This window comes from Chanos chanos, chromosome 1 (genome assembly GCF_902362185.1).
Source record: "Chanos chanos chromosome 1, fChaCha1.1, whole genome shotgun sequence".
In the NCBI taxonomy this organism is placed as follows: Eukaryota; Metazoa; Chordata; class Actinopteri; order Gonorynchiformes; family Chanidae; genus Chanos; species Chanos chanos.
The window spans coordinates 19,120,896-19,134,058 of NC_044495.1; positions in this window are offsets into that span (position 1 = coordinate 19,120,896).

Below are 13,163 nucleotides of genomic sequence, written 5' to 3' on the forward strand. Positions count from 1 at the left end.
GAAATTCAAATTTGATTTGTGAAGCAATATAGATACTTGACTTCTTTGAAACTAACTTCATTTTGCCATGGCAGCTTAATCAAAACTCTGTCCTCAACTGAAACGAACTAAATTCCTTCCAGAAAAACTCTCTGGCCTGCTGTCATCATATCATGGTGTCAACAGGCTGTATGTAGCATGCATGACATTGGATTATGGCTGAGGCTGTCACTTGCCTTCTGAATTTAGATTGTGGCACTTGCTAGCTTTGTCACTGCTGCTTCTCTCTGTGACAAAGCTGCTGAAGTTCCTTAATCAGGCTGCTGTCAACCACTCATCAACTCACATCCTTTCAGTTTGTCTATTTGCTGAACTGACAGCTTTGGTGGTGATGTAGGTCAGTTTTAAGGACTGTTTGCTTCCTGCTTATATTCAGTAGTGTTTTATGAGATCTGAATTGCAATGCCATGGTTTAATGAACAGTGTTCATGAAGACTTGGTCCTGTGATTGTTGCCATTGACCAACTGGAATTTCATTATAATTTCCTGAGCTGCATTTTGGAATTTAAGAGCAGCATTTTCATTTTTAGATGTTAAACTGTCAATGTCTGTGTCAGATCTAATCATTTTCACCCCTCTCTTTTAAAACACCATGGTTAAACCTGGTTTTCATAGTTGCCATACCTGAAGTAATGTGATAGAACGACCACAGAGGGGTGCTGCGTGTCAGGTAGGATCCTGCAAAATTCCACTTCCACTCCACTTCCATTGCCTGCATCCTCTGATCCTCTGGAATGAAGTCTTTTGAAGAATCATTAGATATTGAAAGAGACAATGAATAAATCAGCCAAGTGAATTATTCAAGATATTAGACTATTTCAGGGAGAGTTTTTTTTGCCTTTTCCTCTTGTTTTCTCCCTCTGGATGTTGTTTTTCTTGTTTGAATCTATCTGCAAAGGGAATATCCCCTCCAGGCCCTGCTTTTTCAGTGTACTCTTTTTGATGTCTACAACATCAGTTCCATTTTTTTGGAATTTGCATCATGCTTATTGTAAGTTTTTGACTGTTACTCTGTTGTGCCCCCAAAGGGTGGTATATAAAACCTATATATAGCTGTTCACTACAGCTGCAACCAAAGTATTTTGAAGGTTTACAACAACTGAAGGATCAGGTTTTGTGGATTGTATGAACTGTAACAATCCAGAAAACAAAGGAAAAGAGAACACATGAAATTGCACTGTAATGTCAGTTAGTTTGTAGAGGCAAAAATATTTTAAAAGCTCTCTTGGTGACTCCAGTGTGGTAAGCTGAAATAATTGTGAAACATTCCTGTTTCTGAGCCTTTGTGTCATGAAGGAGTTCTGTGGTCTCCTGTCCCTGTGTCTACAGTGTCTTCACATGCATGCCAGCCGTGTTTTGCAGCCCGTTACAGAGCCCCCCTAACACTATGGCATGTAGAGACATCAATAGTGTGGCATGCAGGGACTTGCAGGCTGTGTTGTGTTCATTGTTGAACTATGTGTTCTGTGAAAGGTGAAGGGTGACTGTCAAACAAGTCCTATTTCCCCACTGGAGAAGCATAATAGGGATCAACCTGTCTTCCAGGAAGACGTCAACACCAACAGACGCATCTTTCTCCTCTCTACTGTTGACCTGATGCGTGAAACATGTCAGTCTGAATTTATTCCTCGTGTTACATTTTCACCATGTTTAGGCGAATCAGTTCAGACTGGAGCTACCCTTTTTGATGAAATGAGAATGCAGCAGTTTATCCCGCTTCCCATGATTTAGTTTGCTGAGAATGTAGTCAGTGCAGTGCTAATGTACAGTAGATGTGTATGATTCATCAGCTCTCCTCCGCTTACCTTGATGAGACAACCCTCGTGACGTAACTTCACTCTTTTCCATTGCGGCTTGGCCACTCCAGCTGATTTATTCTTCTACCACTGTTCTGGAACACAGCACAAATCGATAATGACTTGTGTGACAGCCCAGGCGCGACCTGCATGTGTGTAATATCCATTGTAAACATAAACACAAAGTGAGACAGAATGGCCATAAATTACACCTGACGGTTTTAGATTAGCACTAGTAGAGTTGTGCATGGGTGCTGCAGATTAGTGCATTCATGAGATACTGTGAATAGCATTCAGTGTGTGAGACACAGTGGATTGGAGTCAGTGTGGGAGACTCAGTGGATTGGATTCAGTGTGGGAGACTCAGTGGATTGGATTCAGTGTGGGATACTCAGTGGATTGGATTCAGTGTGTCTCATGTATGCTTCAAATGAGATGTGTGCCCCACATGAAGGACCATCATCCTTGGAAAAACACTAACCCTCTTTCAGGATGGAACAATCTCTGTAATGCACCACACAGTCACTGAACTGATAGAAAGCCTTGGGGCTCAAAGGCACTTTTATGAAGTGAACTTCTTCAAAGGCAGAGATAAATATAAAGACTAGTAGTGGGCGGATAGGGGTGGGGGCGCTGGGGGGCTGAAGGGGGAAGTGGTTGTTCGTCGCTTGCGTACTCTTTGGTAAACATGACAGAAATTCGAAGGCAGTGTGAAGACATTTTGATTGTTATCTCAGAGACAGCACAGAAAAGCTTCGTGTTGTAGTTTACAGCAAAAAAGAACAGAGAGGATAGCTAAGTTGTCATGTCTGTGTTGTGCACATGGATGTCAGCCATTCCCTGTTCTGCCTTGTTCTTTTTCTTAGACCTACGCAGGTGAAGTCATGCCTTGGTGACTGGGATGATAGGCTTTGTGTGTATTTTTGTGTGTGAGTGTGTGCATGTATGTTTTGAAATCTTATATTTAAAATTCTGTTAAAATGTTAAAGAGAAGAAAGCAATTATCTTAACAGTTTTTGGAGTTCTCTCATGTGCTTTTAGAAATGCAAATGCCAGAGGGAAATTTTGTGTTGGTTGTCAGACTCAATACAGCACAGGTTTACATACTTGTTGCAGCTGTTACCTTGTAATCTTACATTTTGAAAGGTAAACAGCATTATAGAGCAAGTTCAGAATGACTTCAGTGTATTTGATCTGCCTCAAAACAAAATATTGCAATATTAAAATAACCCTTTTGTAACAGTAGTAACTTGCACTTTTCATATGAGAAAGGTGATACCCAAGGTATCGTAATCATACATTTACTAATTTCATGGCTATAGGAGAGAAATACAGATATTTGTGTATAAATAAACATTACTGTGCTTGGCTAAATATAAAGGCTGCTCTTGTTTGACTCTGTAGATGTGACAAATTATGGCTGAGTAGAAACTCAGCCGAATGTGTGATAGCAACAAATAGAGCTGCATAGAGAGAGAGAGAGAGAGAGAGAGAGAGAAATAGGAGGAAAGCAAGAGTTCTTCTCCTTGGTCAATTTAGTGCACTGAGAGCAGTGTGGAAGCTAAAGGGATTAAAATGACAAAAGTTAGTCTTGGCCCAGATTCTGCTGTCTTGCCTCAGGGCCTGTGACTTAACATTGTAAAGCACTGCGTATCTTAGACTCATTCATTCATTCATTCATTCATTCATAGTGTTATAAACTTTGTAGTTTCCATACAAGGATCTAGTGTCCAAATATACCTGAACTGTCTTCTTGTGAATTCATCACTTGTAAACCATCCAAATGCTCTCAATCTCAGTAAGCTGTCATGCAGGTGCCTTTGTTTACGACCATACGGTTATCTCCACCCGTTTAGGATGTTTGACCGGTTCTTTCTATGTATAATTAAGCACTGAGGCGGTCCATCCGTTCCCTGTCTGGGTTCTCCATGATGAAACCGGCACCTGTTCTTGTCTGAGGGAAGTGTGATGGAGATGTCACTGTCAGGTCTGTTTGATTAGTCAGCTGTGCGAGGAAAGTTACCGCCTAAGAAACTGGAGTCTTTCCATTCTTTGTCACAACCTTATTACCTTACATTTAATTTCAGTAAGAGGCAAAATCATAAACTGTAAGGCTGAGAAGTCATTTGTCCACATTTTACAAAAAGTACCTATTAAAAAGACCCACAGTGAAGTTGCTGGCCTTTACCTCATGGATGTATGGAAACTTTACGATTAACACAAAGAAAATGGTCTTCTTGTTTCTTATGATCTGATTCCTCTCCTCTGTTTAGAGGAATATTTTTGTAGAGAGCTAGTTGTGTATTAGTTAGTTGTGTATTAATTTGAAATGTATCATGTATATGCAATATAAGCTGTTTCTTAGAATCAGAGGAGTAGCACATATTAGTGGTGTGAATCTTCCCTGGTCTCATGATTCAATTCAATTACGATACAAAGGATAGCGATTCGATTACAAAACAATTCTGGATTCATTACAATGCATCTTGTCCTCCATGTTTTTGAAAATTAATACAAGAATACAAACCATCAGATTTGAACTGTTTTTACTTTTCAACTCTTTGTTTAACAGCTGTTTTCAAAAATCACATCAAGTCATGTAACATAAAAATCTTTTTTAAGTAAGATTACCTCAAGGCATAGGTAAACAGCAACACAAAACATTTTTGTTTTTAGTGTGTTGTAAATATATAGTAAAAAATGGTTTTAGATAGAAAATAAAATTCTTTTACAGCTCTTTCAGGGTTTGGGAGCAAAGCTGATACCATGGCTTTCTGTATGGTTGGCTGATTAGCAGCTACATACTCAGGGTTTGCTCCAGGCAGAAGCGGGTGATGTGATTCCTCATATGCGTTGTATTGCTGAAGTATTTAATCTTGGCAGGCATATGTTTTGTCAAGCTCATTTTTGCCTATATTTTCCTTAAAAAATCAAAATGTGCCCAAACATCTGCTTTTAAGATATATGGTGTGTTTTTTTTGCTGCGGGATATATTGCTCTCCTTCCGCCATGTTTCCAATCACACCAGACCCAAGTGATAAACGTGGCATCTGGGAAGGGCGGGGGGGGACTTTTTAGTTACTTAGCCTACTTTATTTACAATAAAAGACAGTACGCTGGCATGTACGTTATTTAATTACAATTTTTAAAAATCGATTATTTTCTTTTTCTGCATCGATACGGAATCTTTCACTTTCGCATTGCGATGCATCGTAAAAGCGATTATTTTCCCCAGCTCTAGCAGATATCCTCAATATCAGCCTCTTTGACTCTTGTTCCAGTATTGAAATGTGAAAAGTCACAGAAGGTCATGTGATGTTTGTAGACAGAAGGCTCGCTGTGTTAAAGGTAATCATCAAATTTATTCATTAGGTCTTATTTATTTTACTGTGCAAGAGGATGGATAGGGGACATAACTCTGTGTGTGCACCATGAGTTTGCTGTTTCTTGTAATGGGTTCCCTGTGTCATAGCGTTGATACTGTTAAACTTGCACCTCCCCATAGTAAAACTGTGATAAAATTTTAATTTGTGTATATGCCATTTCAATATGTACCCTGGCTGCTTTTTTATTCTGCATTTTGAGGTTTACTTTTAATGTCTCATGGAACATTTCTAATTGTAATGTCACTGATTTGATACCAGTGGCAATATTGTTTGGTTTTTTTTTCCCCAAGTGTGTAACAAGGCATAAGGCGGTTTCATAAAATTTCTGTTAATTAAACTACTGTAGTGCTCACATATCCATAGATCTGATATTAAGGTAACATCTGTTTAGTGTTGCCCGTATTAACAAGGCAGTAATATAACTTTGTAATGTTTAAATATTTACTACTAAATTGTACAGCTGTCTTTCACATAATGTAAGAGCGGCTGTACTCCAGCTTTGATGATAGAAATGACTTCAGACTTTTCAGTGGCCTTCAGTGTTTTTCTGCTTTAAGTCATCACTGAGAGCAGGAATGAAGAGAAGAGCTCAGAACCAGGTTGAGGACTGCAGTCTCTGGACTCAGACACATTTTGGGATTTTTAAACACTCATTCATTTATTACATTTTTCCACTGCCTGTTTAAGTTTAAATTTACGTTTACTCCCCCTTTCTTTACAGGGTTCATATGTGAGAAGCGTTATAAGCGGGAACTTCTCCTGAAGTGCTGCGTAACATGTTTTATCTCAGCATGTTAAAACGGGCTAAAATTCATAGCCCCATCTCAGTACCTTGCGTACGCCGTGTTAACAGTGACACTAACCGACCTGTGCGCCACTGTGCCTCATCACCAATGACATTCCAACTGCGGGAACATATTTAGTGAAAGACCAGATTTGGCAAATGAAATGAATAAGTTCCTGTAGGTGATCCATGGGTTTTTACCTTGTTTGTGACTACAGGGATAATTAACATGATTTGTTCTTTTGTGAAAATCGCAGCAGCCTTTTCTGCTAAGTAATGGAGTCTGGGATAAAAAAGCAATAAAAGCTGTCAAGCAGGGCCTTTGTAATGGCCTGATGAGTGTCGGAGAGAGGGAGCAGACCCAGCAATGCCGTCATTTTACTGGCCCCCTTAATGGAGCTGTGAGAAATCAAGTCGAGCACAAATGGCTTTTCTCATCAAGTGCCATTATCAGATCACATAATAGAAAATGATGAAACAGTTTTTTACAATCGGCAAACATTTGTTTTCACTGTGTGTTTGTATGTGGAGGGGGGTGTGTCCCATTGATGAGGAATGTCTTTCGTCAGTGCTTTTGTGTACCAAATAATATTATGCTTGATATACGTAACCCCCCCCCCCCCCCCCCCCCCAACACAAACATTCTCAAGATCACAGTCTTTGAACAGGATCTACTCCATGCGAACCTACTCAGTAATCCCATGAAAATTGAAAAGGTCAGTGTGCTCTGTCTTCTCCTGTTGCGACTGGTCAGAAAGAGTTAGTTGCCTGGGGTGCTCTTACCAGTCTCATGTAACCATAGGAGAACGGAGCTTCCAGCTAGCATGCTTTTAACTGTCCTGTAGTACCTAACAGTGAACAAACTCTCTCCGTCAGTTCTGCTTGGTGCAGGATGAATTTATTCATTGGTATTAACCACTGTAGGCATATCATTGTGCACTGACTTTAGACTTTCAGTACGAATTTGCAGTGAAGAAATTATCAATGTAGCTCTATGCTGTGTGAATGTCCACTAATGGAGTTAACATCAAAAGCTAGTCTCCTCTTCGCTGGTACCCTGGCAAACCAATGTGTGCACTCAGCAGATTTTATCAAGATGATTAATGTAGTGCTTGATTCCAAATGAGTTTCTTTGTCTTAGTAGAGGATTGACGGCCTGTTCTATGTGGACCCAGAAATTCACGGCTGTGTCTTTCAAGGTCAAGACAAACGTGCCTTTGAATGTTGATAAGCCCACAAAGACTGATGTGCTCACCTCACAGGCCCATGATGTGAATAACTGTTGTAAAACAGCCACTTTGGAGACAATGCTGTCTGGAGGGAGTTGACTCTGTCTTTTGAAAGAGCTGGTGTGTGACATACCTGAATTGCATTATGATTCCATATCGTACTGAAGAAAGCTCCAGGGAAGATAAGCTACTATGTCTTTTTGTGTGTGTGTGTGTGTGTGCGTGTGTGTGTGTGTGCGTGTGTGTGTGTGTGTGTGTGTGTGGAGTGATAGCATATCTTGAACCTTAGTGTGGTAAATTATGTGAAATCTGGGCCTTCTTTCTTTTTTCTACACAAGCCTTGTTGTCTTTTAATGAAAAGAGATGTACTACTCCTTATCAGCCTCATCTTATAAACCAGGTGTTATCACTGCTGTTGTTCACTGTCCTAGTCCACCGCTGCACACAGATAGAACAACCATGTTGCACCTGGTTATATGTTTCATTTTTCTTTTCTTTCCACTGAAAGTTCTCAAACAGTTCAGCATTTTTTTTCATGTGCTTGACTAATTTGTTTAAAAGGTACTGCTTCACACATACCTTTGAGGACTTATTTCGACTCACAGCAGTATCCATTGCTTATAAAAGATATCATGGCTAATTTCCAAACCAGGCTGCTTCAATTTTCTGGCGGAGCCACAGGCGGAGTGTTTTTCAGAGAGAAGATAAGTTCTGAGTGAATGTTACTCAGTCCAGAGAGAAATGAGTATTTTCAGAATAGGGAGTGAAGACGAAAGGAATTGAAATTGTCTTTACTTTTTCCACTCTTCAAAGTTTTCAGGTCCCTGAATTCCAGTCTCTCTAGATGCTTCGTTGTGTTGGCACTTCTCCATTTTTTAATGTCGTCTCCCTTTGGACATGTGTGACTCTAGAGGAATCAGGCCCATTCTGGGCCTCGTATGAAGAATGAGGAACAGTTTAGTATATACTACTCTGATAATAGAGCACACTATCAAATCTTCCCCTTATTGAAATTACTCGTAGTTTTCTCCTACATGAAACACATACTGAATTCCCTGACAGGTTTCCTAAAAGCTTACAAAACATGGGCCTCTCCTTTTCCCCGGTAGAATTAAGCTCTTGAAGAGGTCAAAGGTTGAAGATGGCTCTGACCGACCTGTGGACCACACAAGTGATCCAGACACATATCTTGAACTCTATATAGAATTCTCATGAAACTGGTGGAAGACAGAGGCAGAGTAAAAATATGATCATAAATACCTTTTGGAAACCTCATCCCTAAGGAATCCTTGGAGAGGGGATGCTTAGTCCTAACTGGTGGTAGAGACTTATAATATCCCACAATGCTGTGCATCAGCTGCCTTTGTGCAGCTGCATTCATGTGCACAGAAAACCGTTGCTGCCATTGCGGTCCTGTGACGTTAGCACGCTCACTAGACGGTGCTTTCTGTGCTTTTGGTGCATTCACACTCTCTGTCCATTCACAGGACTGGAGTGGAATGGCAGGGTAAGTGGCCGACCTTTGCACACAATTGCAGCAGCGCCCACGCCCGTATCTTTCTTCTCCCACTCGCCCACCTGTGCTCCACCGCACTGCCTCCCTCTTCCCTGCTGATACATGAAGCTTCATCATTTTGCCTGTCACTTACTCAGCCAGTGCATCTCGCCGCTCTGTGATCGCCTGAATGCTTTTCTTGTTTCAGCGCAGAGCAGCAAACAAACACAGTCTTGATACCTCCTGCTATACTAGCACAATAGGCATTATGCGGTGGGCACTTTATGTTTTATTGTGTTGGTTTTCATCAAGTTAAAATGAAGCAAGGCTTGGTCTTTGGTAAATAATGTTAAGGCTTTGAATTGGTATTTAACATAAAGTGACTTATTACAGGAAATGAATATGCATATTGAGTCCTAAAAGCAAGTAATTAATGGTAATCTAAACCCCTCGCAGTGACATGCCACTGCAGGCCAACCGCAGCGTGGGTCAATACCCAGATGAGTTTTTGCAAAGCCTGCCAAAGCTTCTTCCTTCAGTTTTAAAGTTGCTATCCACAAGTGTGAGATTAGCAGCTTTGTTTCATTAATATGACACTTACCGTTGTGTAATGTCCTGTAATTGGGCACAAGGTGAACACTGACATGTTCCCTGTATTATATTTGCTCTTTTTTATTTATTTCCCATCAGTGCTGACAGACAATTGTTTTCTATAGATAAGCATTAAGAAAAGCACAGCTGTCAGTTTCATCTGTAGATATACATTTCTGAGACAATAGCAAAGCATTCATGACGGTGTGTTCAACAGAATTTGTGATACAAATCTGCAAATGAAAACCCTTCCAATGAGCGGTGTGATATCAAAACATATCTGTGATTAATCAAAATGCTCTTTCTCTGGTTGAATAAAAAAACATGAGACAACACAAGCAGCACAAATATTTATCTGTCACAAATCTCATTTTGTGTGTGTGCGCGTGTGTATGCGTTTGTGTGTGTGTTTGTGCGAGTGTAAATATGTATATTAAACATTTATTTTGCCCTTACTACAACACACCAAATGATCTGTCACGGCCACTGGATAAACAGTAACACAGAGCTCACTGGAGCATGTCCACTGAAATTGTACATAGATCAGAAGCCAGAAAGCCTCACTCAACCCAGGGCTGACTGTGGGCATACCTGCACTCACTGATAAGGTAAGCACACGCCAGAACCACCAAGGCAAATAAACCGATTTCTGAACAAACAGGAACAGACAGTGGTAGAAGCGGAGAGATCTTGGCAATAAAATAATTTTTAATTGGAAAACAAAAGACTCAAACCCTTAGAAACCACAGCATCTCTTCCCTTAAAACCTATTTCATTAAACTGTATTATTACAGTCATGCTTCCTATGAGGAATTAGGCATTAGATTAAAAATGTGCGTAAATTATGTACTTGTGGTGAGAGTGATGAACAGAAAGTTTTAATTATCAGTATTTAATCATCAATGTTTTTGCTATCTCTATATCAAAATGTTCATGTAGCCGCCCCCCCCCCCCCCACCCCCGCCCCGTCTTCCCACTCCTCCACTCCATGACACCCCCCACCCCCCCCACCCCCCCGGCCAAATAAACTAACACTCACTCACGCACCTCTGTCCATGTGAGGTCGAGCCCATTATTCTCTCTTTGTGCATGGTCTGTGTCTGTGATGACCTTGAGAATATACACCCATCAGGGGATGGGGTGTTACATGCCGGCCTGCAGAGGTGAATACCTTAACAGGGCTCCAGCCAAAAGTCAGGGGTGAGGTTAACAACTTCTCCTCAGACCCAGCATGGCGACACAAAGATTGCATGTTATGTTTAGCATCCATGAACAACTCATTAACCCCTGAGAACCCAGCTGCCTCAGCATGTGTACAACAACTTGTAAAAAGCCAGAATTTCACCCAATAACAGCAACATTCTACTGAGGTTGTAGCTTTTGGGTGAGCTGTTCTCCATTACTCATAATTATGCACCTGAGTATGTTTAGCTGTACTGTAATAACAAAAATGTCTCAACAGCAACAAATTAAAAGCCCTCATAACAATTTGTTATTTTGCTCTGTCAGTCAGTGTTATATGGGGTTTAAAGTGCAGCTCTGTTGAACAGTCATTTTAATTTGCAGCAATTATTTATTTATTTAATTACTTTACTGCACATTGGTTAATGACTTTAAATGATCAAATTTGTTTCTAGGATTAGTCTTAGCCTGTTAGTAAATATTTTCTGTTTAATACTTGAGAAGTGAGTGATACACTCATGTAGAGAAAAATGTTTAATGGAAAGGGACTGACTTTTTACTTCTTTCCCTCTCACCTCGTCCTCCACTTCAGTAGATGCATGCATGTACACACACACACACACGCACACACTATGACATTTGCTATTTCTTTGCTGTTTTTGTTGCTCTTCTCCATAATGTATATTGCAGACTTCCCAGCATCTGTTCAAAACTCAGACATGTGATTTTAGAGGATGAAAAAAGTAGTTGGTGTTTTATCTATTTTATTTTATTTTGTTTTTATTTTTATTTTTTGTTTTTGTTTTTATTTTTATGTATTTATTCATGTAACACATAAGAGGTTCTGGAGCATTGCATGAGGTCAGAAATGGGTTTGGTTAACTCTTGGGACTGGTCTGGACATTTCTATGTATTATTTATTCTAGTGATCTCAGATATAAAAGTTGCAGATAGATGCCTTTTAAATAAGGAAAGACAGCAACTTGACAGCAGTATAGTGATGCAGAAGGGATATTTTTGACTCATGGGGGTGGGAGGCAGCAGATAGAGGAAGTTGATCCATCTGAGGTGAAACTGTGACACATCGTCAAGACCTCCTCATATTCCCTCAGTCTGTGTACTTTAGGTTCTGTTTAAATGTGTGCTGTTTCTTTTTTTTTTTGGACTGTCATTAGAAGGCCAAAATAATTGTTGTAAAACACATGCAAGATAAATTGTGTTGGCAAGTCGTGTGCTGTGTTTGTCCGTGTATTGGTTTTGAGTTGTATTGTCTTTCTGACAAATCAAATCTCTTCACTGCGAAACCTTTCATAACAGAAAGCAGCATTGTCTTGACGTGTTTTTCGGAGCTTGCAGATGTTCTTGTGCTGAAAAAATACCAAGACATTCTTTGCTGCAGTATCTTTGATTTTTTGAGTGTTTTACTCCCCCCCCCCAAAAACATTTCGGCCTAGCCAGCTCTGTCCACGTCCCTCTTTCCCCCTCTTTCCTGCCCAGCATTATGCATTATCGTGTGAACCACACCATGATGATAATTCACCATGTCCATTCAGATCAATGTACTGTGAACCTTAACAAGAGTAAATTGACCTTTCAGAGTGCTTTAGCCCCTTTAGTGAATTTGTAGTGTGCTCCACCCATTGTCTTACATCACTGATGTGCATTGAGGAAATCATCAGCAAATGTGAAGGAGGTTTCTGGAAATATCTATCACTCTTCCTCTCCACTTTTATATTCAACCATACAGAGCGTTTGTACAAATACTGACTCAATAAAACTTATGTTTTCCTGATTTGCGAAGGTAATAACTCTTAAATATTTTGACTTGCAAGTGAAGCTGACACTTCCTAGGTATGGTACCACTTCCCAGATAAAACTGAGTACAAGATACAAATGAAATGATACAATTTGTCCCTCAACCATTCAGTCACTTTTTTCTAAATGTCTGCAAAGAATGAACGCAAAAGAAAATGTTTTATGATAAGTGAAATGTTTTTCTAGGATATAAACTGGGCTATTTGTAGGAAACTTTGTATGTGCTTCATATATGCTTCAGTTTTGCTCTGGACTCCTTCAGATTAGTTGAAGTAAAGGTAAATCAGGCTTTATAAAGCATGGTGACTCATTCTTCTGATAGTCGTAGAGTCAGAGTTACACTGTCTTTTAAAGCCATACATGATTTGGTTTGATCCTTGCTGATTGATTACTCTATGGTTGCTTTCAAATCTCTGAACTGTTTATTGTGGTGATGATATTTTCCTGATGAAGCTCACTGCGAGTTACCAGAGCTGCAAGGTCCATTGGCCATTGCCTGTTTGCCCTTTCTACAATGTCCAAGGTTATCTTGTTAAAGCACTACCCAATTAAAAGGCCTTTGATGTTTTATTGATTGGGACCACTGTGAGTCCTTTGCTGCCATTTTAAATTGAGAATGTGTGAGTATGTATGGAGGTGTGTGTGTGGGTGTGTGTGCGCGCGTGTCTGAGATTGGTCTAGGCATACTACCAAGTTCAGCAAATGCAGAGACGAGTTCCTCTCACCTTTTCCTGACATTGTGGACATCTGAATATTCCCTCATTATGCTTCTCTGAGGTTATAATATTAAGTGCTTTTGATTTTTCTTAAGGATGGGGCTGTACCGCCATGCTCTCTGAGATAAGG